This window comes from Pleurodeles waltl, chromosome 5 (genome assembly GCF_031143425.1).
Source record: "Pleurodeles waltl isolate 20211129_DDA chromosome 5, aPleWal1.hap1.20221129, whole genome shotgun sequence".
In the NCBI taxonomy this organism is placed as follows: Eukaryota; Metazoa; Chordata; class Amphibia; order Caudata; family Salamandridae; genus Pleurodeles; species Pleurodeles waltl.
This window is the reverse complement of record NC_090444.1, coordinates 1,163,127,789-1,163,136,675: the sequence shown is the minus strand read 5'-3', so window position 1 is coordinate 1,163,136,675 and position 8,887 is coordinate 1,163,127,789. Positions and strand designations below refer to the sequence as shown.

At 43.2% G+C, this 8,887-nt stretch overlaps 1 pseudogene; it reads left to right on the top strand.

Annotated features, from left to right (window-relative positions):
• The first annotated feature begins 410 nt into the window (after nt 1–410).
• LOC138297460 (5S ribosomal RNA) lies at nt 411–519 on the top strand (annotated as a pseudogene).
• The last annotated feature ends 8,368 nt before the right edge of the window (nt 520–8,887 follow it).

The window sequence follows — 8,887 nt, the reverse complement described above, 5'->3', positions numbered from 1 at the left end:
AGATCGTGCTGCAAAAAAAGATAAAAAGTAGTCCACAAACCAGACGGAAAACAGCAAGCCTCGCATGTTTTCAGTACTTGGTTGCTGCGCTCGAGGAGGGCTAACCACCGGAAAAGGCATGACGTATGCATGCCTTCCACTAAAGAAAGCAAGCAGATTTTGAAAGGCAAGCCCACGAACCAATGAAAGACACAGACGTGACATGGGTGGGGCTCCGAGCCCTTTCGCAAGCGCATGCGACGCAGGCTCGACCCTAAAAATGGTGTTCCATGTGGGTTGGGACATTGGGCCTCCCGCAGTGAGCGCATGTCCTACTTCCCAAGGGGAGCCTGTGCAGGTGCGATTAAGAGCAGCAGGCTCCGGGCGGTGGGCTTGATGAGCAGAAGAGAGCTGAAACTGCAGCTTTTCCCGCCTGCGGTCACACCACCCTGAATGTGCCTGCTCTCGGAAACTAAGCAGGGTCGGGCCTGGTCAGTACTTGGATGGGAGACCGCCTGGGAATACCAGGTGTTGTAGGTATTTTGCCTCTCACAGACACTAGGTGCTGCACATCTTAGCTCAATAACACAGATTCCTCTCTAATTTCAGTTTCCACTTTTTATTTCCTGCTCTCTTTTTTTCCGTCTTAAAAAAAGAAATAAAAAAGAACAGCAATAACACTAAAATACACACTTTTTAAAGGAAAACTTACAATTATTCTGCACTTTACACTCGGCCCAAGCTGAAGAAAACATTGCTCCAAGACGGGCAAAGGGATCCCTAGCTAAGGCTTTGCTTTCTTGCGGTAAGCATATGCGTGAGGTCTTAAGACCAGATCTCACTTCTTGTGATGTCATTTCCTGTCAGGTCATGGGTTGTGATGCCACTACCTGTGATTCCAGGGGCGATTTCACACGCCGTGGTGTCATGTGCCGTGATGTCACTTGCATAGTGTCTAACTAGGTCAGTCCCCCCACTTATTTTCTTTAAGACTTGTGCCATGAATAGGCCTTAGCCCCCAAGAAATAGTGCTTGAGCCCACTGTTGGCAACCAAATGGAAAAAATCACCACAGCGTGTCGGAAATGTGATAAAAGGACAATGATGTATTCAGTGTGGAAGAATGAAATGAGGTGCAGACACTAGTGTAAGAGAGTCCAAAAGCAGAGCACTACAGAAACAGGGAATAAAAAGAGGAAAGGTGCGTACAATTTGAGTTGTTGTAACAGCATTCCAAAGCATTTTCCGGCATTTCATGGCACTGTAACAGGTGTAATTAACTCAACGATCCGTTTATCGACCACAGAAATAATGGGTGAGCAGGGCGTGTGTAGAACAAAACCTGTTCAACATAGGAAAACATCCCAGCAGAGAGCACATTACTCACTGTTGCATCCTAAGCATTAAACTACAGACCTCTGTCTCTTTCAGTTTCACTTGTATTGTAAGAAAGGGCATTATTTTGCATGTTGTTTGAGAAAGGTTTCCATGGTGAAAGATCTGATTTTTCTAACAACTCCTAAATACTTTCTGTGGCACCCTGGTTTGACAAAAGTAAAGAAAAGACTGGCCACCCTGTGCCTGTAAGGCATGGCGAATACGTTGCAGATGACACTTACAGAGTGACAGAGCCTCTCCATTAAGTGAAAAAAGTGTAAGAAGAGGTAAGTCATTGGCTTGCCTTCCCGTTTATTTCTGGATGTGTTAAGGTAGTGTAGAAGAGATATTTCTCCCGGCCAGAGTGAATGGAGGTGTCGCCACTCAGTGGGATAACAAAGAGAGAACACCTGCATAGCAGCAACTAACTGTCCTTTGGAGGGAAGAATGAATGCTGCTGTTCAGAAGCAGTGTCTCCCCTGGTGACTCGTCAGTGGGGTCCAAGGAGGCGCAGCACATGCTGTGTCAGGTCAGGGTTGTCCATTGTAATTGAGTGTGTGAGAGGGGCCGTCTGATAGTTGTGCTGGGTTAGGGACGGGCTGCTGTAGCCTGTGAAGAGGAGAGAATCGGACGTAACCCAGATCATTTAACGAGCATTTTCAATACAACGGGTCACGCATTTGCTCGAGTTAGAGCTATTACCGCTGTAAACTCCTAACTGGACTTTTCTTGCCACACAATGAAGATGCGTTTTTTTTATTTGTGTGGCAAGAAAATTCTGGTTAGGAGTTTACAAAGCTGGGGGTGGGGTGGGGGAATGCAATGCTCTGGTGTTTACTCAAGTTAGAGCTCCTAGCATTGTAAATTACTGAGTGGACTTTTCTTGCCACAGAGACTGAAAATAAAGAAAGAAAGCGAGAGAGAGCTGGCCCTGGAAAAGCCCTCCTCTGCTGTTGGTTTATGTTTACAGAAGGAGCTGGTGGGGAGGAGGGACTGAACAAGGACCCACACTGTTGAGGTGAAACAGGCAAATGCCAAAAAAAGTTCCTTTCAGAAGAGATAAACAGGACATAGCGCAATTACACAGTACTTTGTGCTGCTCCCAAAGTGAAAAAAGGCAGGACAAAGAGGCAGAACTGACCACTAGCAAGCAAGGATTTTTGAAGGGCACTGCAACTAACAAATCAAAATGCTGGAACTCACTCTATTGTATGCCTTAGTATACAGCAGGCCGAACGCTAACGCTCGACCTAAAAACCAGAACTACCATCATTTGTAAACTTATAAGGCAGTATTGTTTGTTTAACGCAAACTTTCTAGCTCGTTTCTATATGTCATTACAGTCTGCATTGAGTAGGCGTAGTACAGGTTACAACTAAAAGTCTGAGCAATCACTTATGGACAATAGGGGTTGGATGCTCTCCAGGCATGGTTTAAGGAGTCATGTTGTGAGTTTGTCAGAGCACATTTGTATTTAAAGTTCTGGAAAACGTATTGTTCTCATGCAGATTGTTGTGCTGAGTAATAAAAATGCATACTTACTCCATAAGGCTACATCCATGCATCCTTTTGTCATCACTAATCCACCCAGCTATCCACCATATCATCTGCCAATCGAACAATACCCATCTTTCTAACTCGACCATTGCACGCTCCCACAGATATTCAACCATCAGTTCATCTGAGTATACAGCATCACAGCCATCAACCCCCCATACAAGTATGAAAGCAATATTCAAATGTGTCTCCACATGCTCAGATATGTGCTGTATGAATTCATGTGTGCTGTATGTTGTCTTTGTACTTTTTAATCTGGGTGAGCTCCAAGACCTTATGGGTCTCTGTATGTGTATTTTCTGCGTGTGCATCCAAACATATCCCACAACATACACTAAATACAACATAAACATCTAGAATAAGTCAATTGTTGTTTTCTGAGAAGCTTTTGCACATATGCTGATAATTAAAAAAAACAATTTAAAACATAACAGTAGTCAATTGAAAAGCGCTGATGAGTCATGCCTGTGGGGAGACGACAGGTGCTGCCTGAAAACAGGTGCAGCACCCATTACTGCCCATTGTACTGACTCACCTGGACTATGCTACAGCCGATAAGACAGAAAATATACTGTTCCAAACCACCTGTTGTGGCACATACCGTGCCCCTCTGTCAAAGTCCTTAATGCAGGTAATGTTAATTATAAGGAAATTATTTCTCATGGAGAGTGTTTTGAAATAAGCATCACCGCAATACGAATTTTGATAAAATGCACGTTTCAGGTGAAAAAAACTTCACAGTGTTTTCCATGAAGCTTTCCGAAGATTGCAAAGAAAACATTTCATAGCTTTGCTCATCCCTAATTCTTGCGCACTGATATTTGCAATTTCTTCAACAGCTTCATCGTGGATCATCATAAGTGGGCCTGAGTCATCACAGCTCCTGATCAGGGTGGCACTTCAAATGTCTCCCCTCGCTCTGACTCTTAACCCCACAATTTGGATTAACACTGAGTGGAGCGAAGTTAAAACTAGTGGCGAGAGAAATTCCTTTTTATAAAGCAAAATCAAACAATTTCGCCTATTTTGTTTTCACTCCCGCCGTTTGATGTTGGTCGTGAACTGGTGCTCCACCGGTAGAAAATAAAGCCCTGTGACGGGCTGCGTGACGTATTTACCTTAATGCTAAGTGCATTAATGTCAATAACATTGCCCAGTCCATGCACTTGAAGGCTACTTCCCCATCAACGTAGTTTATGTGCTGCACCTGCCTGCAGGCTCTCCCTGGAAGACAGGGCCCACACTCAAGCTCCCCTGCTGGGAAAGTTCCTATAAAGATCACTTCTAGGAGCCAGCCATTGTAATTAAATGAATGCGACTACCATGAACTAATCACAATATCCGACCTATGGCAGTGCTAGACAGCACACGTATTCCTCGGTCCTTGCATTCCTCAATAACTTGGAATAGTGAATTGTTATTTTGTTGAGCATTTCTCCCCTTTTACAACCATCCTGAGACAATGCGGAAAAGGTAAAGTTGCCTGCAGTTTCGAATCTACTTTCCACAGATGGGAAACATGGTGTTTCTCCCATTTTTAGTCTCCGCTACTCTGTCATTCCCGCTTTTCTAATTGTTTACTTTGAGAGACGTGTTTGCTTACTTTCGTAGTTTCATAATGATTCGACTTGAGTATGAGCAACTTCCAAATGTGTCATCAAATAGGACTTCTTCTAGTATCAGTACAGTATAATTATATCCTTATCTGCATATTATCTCTATTTGGCAAGTACTGTGCATATAATCGGGTCGTTTAGACATGTACACGCTCTGAAATCAATAATGGGCCAAGGCTGGCTTCTTTCCCTTGATCTAATTTCTTCTACAGTGGAGTTGCAATTTCTTTCTGTCTTCCATTTGAGAGGTTTGTTTCCTAAACCTAGCATTAGCCTGTAAACCCTGCTGTGATCTAGCTGAACTCCCGCTGCCTCATCAGACAGCATTTTCCTCATAGTGTCACTGACGACTCCTTAATCTCAGTTTTTTCCTCTTCTCTGTCAGACCTCACCGCCCCTTTGTCATCTGCCTCTCCAGAATACAGAATGAGATCTGAGCCCCAGAGTCGTTCCCCACCCTCAGAAGGCAGTTATGCGTTGGTGACGTCCGCAGTGCTGATTTTGTGCTGCAGCGGCATCTGGCGGAAGCACTTGAAGAGCTCCTCTCCTCTGCTCTCCTCTCCTTCTATAAACCTTCCTTTCCGCAGTGCAGTATACAGCCCGTCAATGTGACGTGAAATAGGAAGCGGTAGAAACCGATGGAAATACAGATGTGTTCAACATTCATCTCGCAGCTAAGAAGCCTATACAACAAATAGCTCAAAAAGACAGATGAGCTCGCGGGCACTTTTCTCTGAGGATACTGCATTGTGGGTTGTTTCGTTCTGCTTCCTGGTAGAAAAAAATCTGCATTGCAAGCAGCACCTGACAGGAGCATGCTGCAGGAAAAAACACTACACCGTGTAGTGCATTTGGGGAACCACATGTAATCTTTCTGATGGATGTCTTTTGAGTTTGCCTCAGCTGTTAGTATTTGGAATATTTTCTAATTGAATGGAATCACTTTTTATCAATTTCTAATATTATGTTATGTATGACCCCCCCCCAAATCATCTGCTCTTTTTACACAGGTTAGAGTAATAGGAGAGTCATCATCATCATCATCATCATCATCATTTTATTGCATGATTACGTAAAATCTTTGCAAGCAGAGGAAGTTATACAAAAGACAAAACGAATATACATAACAAAATGCACTCCGAGATGCAATCAAAAAATAGATTGTTAAAAAGAGTAAAAAGCCTAGACTGGTTGCCTTTCTCAGGCGCTGAGTCAAAGACTAAGGGCCCTTTGTGTGGGCCGTCAGTTCAGCTTGAGGCTGCTTGATGAACTTCCAGAATTTGGCCAGATCATCAGGTTCCTTTAAAGTGGATATTGCCTCCGTGTAAGTTCTTAGATTGTGACAAAGAAAGAGGGGTCCTAGGAGGGAGCGACATGCATTTATTAGGGCCCAACAGCAGTACAATAGGTAGACAAAGGTTTCAGATTTGTATTCACAAAGCCTGCAGCCCCTGATGATGGTGATGATGGTAAGGGAGTTCCATAGGAGAGTCATATGTAACAAGGCCTCTCCTTAATATTGTCCCTTTTGTCAAACCTAACCAAGTATTCAAAATACATATTTCAATCCGCTGTAGCTGCTGTATATCTAGTATTTCACACCCATTCACCAGAAGGCTCAATACTTTCATACTGTATGCTTCTTTGAGGACTTTCACTGACTTATATCCTAATTCACAGTTCAGCCTGCAGAGGGTGCTTGTTACTGCCCATGCTCTTTGAGACACTTTCTCAACATAAGACTTAGAATTTAAATCCTTTAAAAATGACTCACAAGTACTTGTATTCTAGAACTGTTTCATTTTAGGGCCTGCTTCTTTCTCCTCAGTTTTAGGAAAATTATGATTTTTATTGTTTCTATATTAAAAATTAACTCTTCGCGATCACAATAAGTTGCAAATTCATTAATTTTTCGCAGCAGGCCCTCTGGAGTCAAATCTACCAGTGCTGTATCATATGCATAAAAAAGATGAAGTATTGCAGAATCAGTAAAGTTCAGTGGAAATGCACCAACTGCCCCAAGTGCCTCAGGGATATCTGATATTTAGATGGAGAGCAGCAGAAGTGCAAGCAAACAACCCTGTTACAGGCCTTTTGCTGTAAATATTTTCCAAGATAATGCACCCTTCCTTCCTAGCTCAACCAGTCTCTAGGCTCCATCCTGCAGTTGGCTGATCAGATTTTATAAGTTCTGTGGTATCTTCCTGTCTGACGATTATTTCAGTTTCCCTCTATTTATTGTGTCCGCCACTGCTGTTAAGTCTATATAAAGACCATGGATCAGTTGATTCAATTTGAGAACACGTTTTTTCAGGAAATAATTTTAGCACCAGACAATCAGACATCCATTTATAGTTGAGTGGTTGGACCTGAAGTCCAGTTGTGTCATCAGCAAGATTCTCTCCGATTCCACCAGTTTCTCCAGGTTTTTTAAGAGATGCTTAGCATAGATTTTACTAGGTATGTCCAAGAGAGTAATAATTCTATAAATACTGGGGCAGTATCTTTGTACCTTTTTATATATTGGGATCCTTACACTGACCCTCCAAGATTCTGAGATTATATTTTCCTGTATTACTGTCTCATGTAAGGGAACCTGAATATAGGCCAGCAAATTGGCGCTGAGTTTCAGGATTTCCAAAGACAGGCCATCTAGGCCTGGTTATCTTGAGGACTTCAACTATGTTATTGAAGCTTCCATCCCATACCACTGTCACCTGCTGCTGGATTGTATCCAGGAGCAGGGGAGTTAGAAATACATGGTTTGTAAGGCACACAACAGATGGTGAAGTGCAGCTGCTAATAAGAGGAAACACTGATAGAGTCAAGCAGGCAACGTTTTGTTCTTTCATTTTTTGTTTATTATATGTCACCACACAACTGTGTATAATTTGAAAAAATATGTGAAGTTTCAAAGAATGTATCTGAATAACTTTACCCTCAACCAACAATGACACACTTTAGAATGACACTGGATGATCATATGTATTGTAAGTTATATAACTGTATTAACTAATTATAACAATTTTAAACTAACAAATACTTTGTCTGGGCTTGATAGAAGAACTATCCCTCTGTAGTTTGCACAGTTACTGAGGTCACTTTTCTTGAGGATCTTGATGAGATCCCTCCTTCCAGTCTGGGTTTTCCTTTTCCTAGAACCTTCCAAACCTCAGGAACTCTCATGAGGGCATGACCTGCAGGATGGTCCATGGAGGACAACTCACTGAAGCCTTTCAAGTGAGGACTGGAGTCAGCCACGGTTGTTTGCGCTTGCCTTTTCTATTCCTGATAGCCATAGATTAGATCATGAAGACATCCACAGCAAGGAAAGGAAATGGGATGCAGTGGTCACCTTTGAAACATGTCAACAATCTGGAAATTGCAGATGTCTTGACCCTGCTCTCCCACACCCATTTACAGATGCACAAGTAGACCGGCAATGTGGCAGCCACATCAGCAAAACTTGACCTCAACATCCACAGGGGAAAACCAAGATCCTGAAGACTAACATGACCAGTACCACTGCAGTCACTCTTGCAGGTGATGCACTGGAAGAGGCTGAGGCCTTCACCTACCTCGACAATGTCATAGACAAGCAGGGCAGCACAGATACTGATGTCAAAGGAAGAATCAGCAAAGCAAGGACTGCCTTCATTAAGATAAAGAAGATCTGGAGCTCCAAGAACTTAAGACTTCAAACCAAGATCAGACTTTTTAACACCAAGATAAGAATGATCCTTTTGTATGGATCAGAAATTTGGAGGTCACCAGTGACCACCACAAAAAAGGTGCAGACCTTCATCAACACCTACCAGAGAAAAAGCATCCAAATCTGCTGGCCAAACACCATCAGCAATGATGACTTACGACAGCAGACTTCCCAACTCTCTGCTCATGAAGAAATCTTAAAAAAGACGCTGGGGCTTGATAGGTCACACCCTCCGGAAGCTTGCATCAAACACCACCAGGCAAGCCCTGACCTGGAACCTTCAAGGGATAAGGAAAAGAGGAAGGCCAAAAAACACCTGGTGCTTAGACAAAGAAGCTGATGGCCAAGGAGAGAGGTAATATCTGGGGTGAAACTGAAAAACTCAGGGCATAGCTGACTGGAGAGTCCTTGTTGATGGCCTATTTCCCAGGAGGAGTAGTAGGCATAAGTAAGTAAGGCACTAGCCACTAATCCCTAACCACTAAATCCCTAGTGATCCCTTGTGGTCCCTATCCACTAAAAAATCAAAGCTGAGCCCCTCCTGTGTTGGCTCCAGAGTTGTGGAATCCCTCCTTTGTTCCAGTGACCTGGTCTGTCTCAGCCCAGGTGCAGTATGACAAGCTAATTATCAGGTGCAGCTTTCCTCC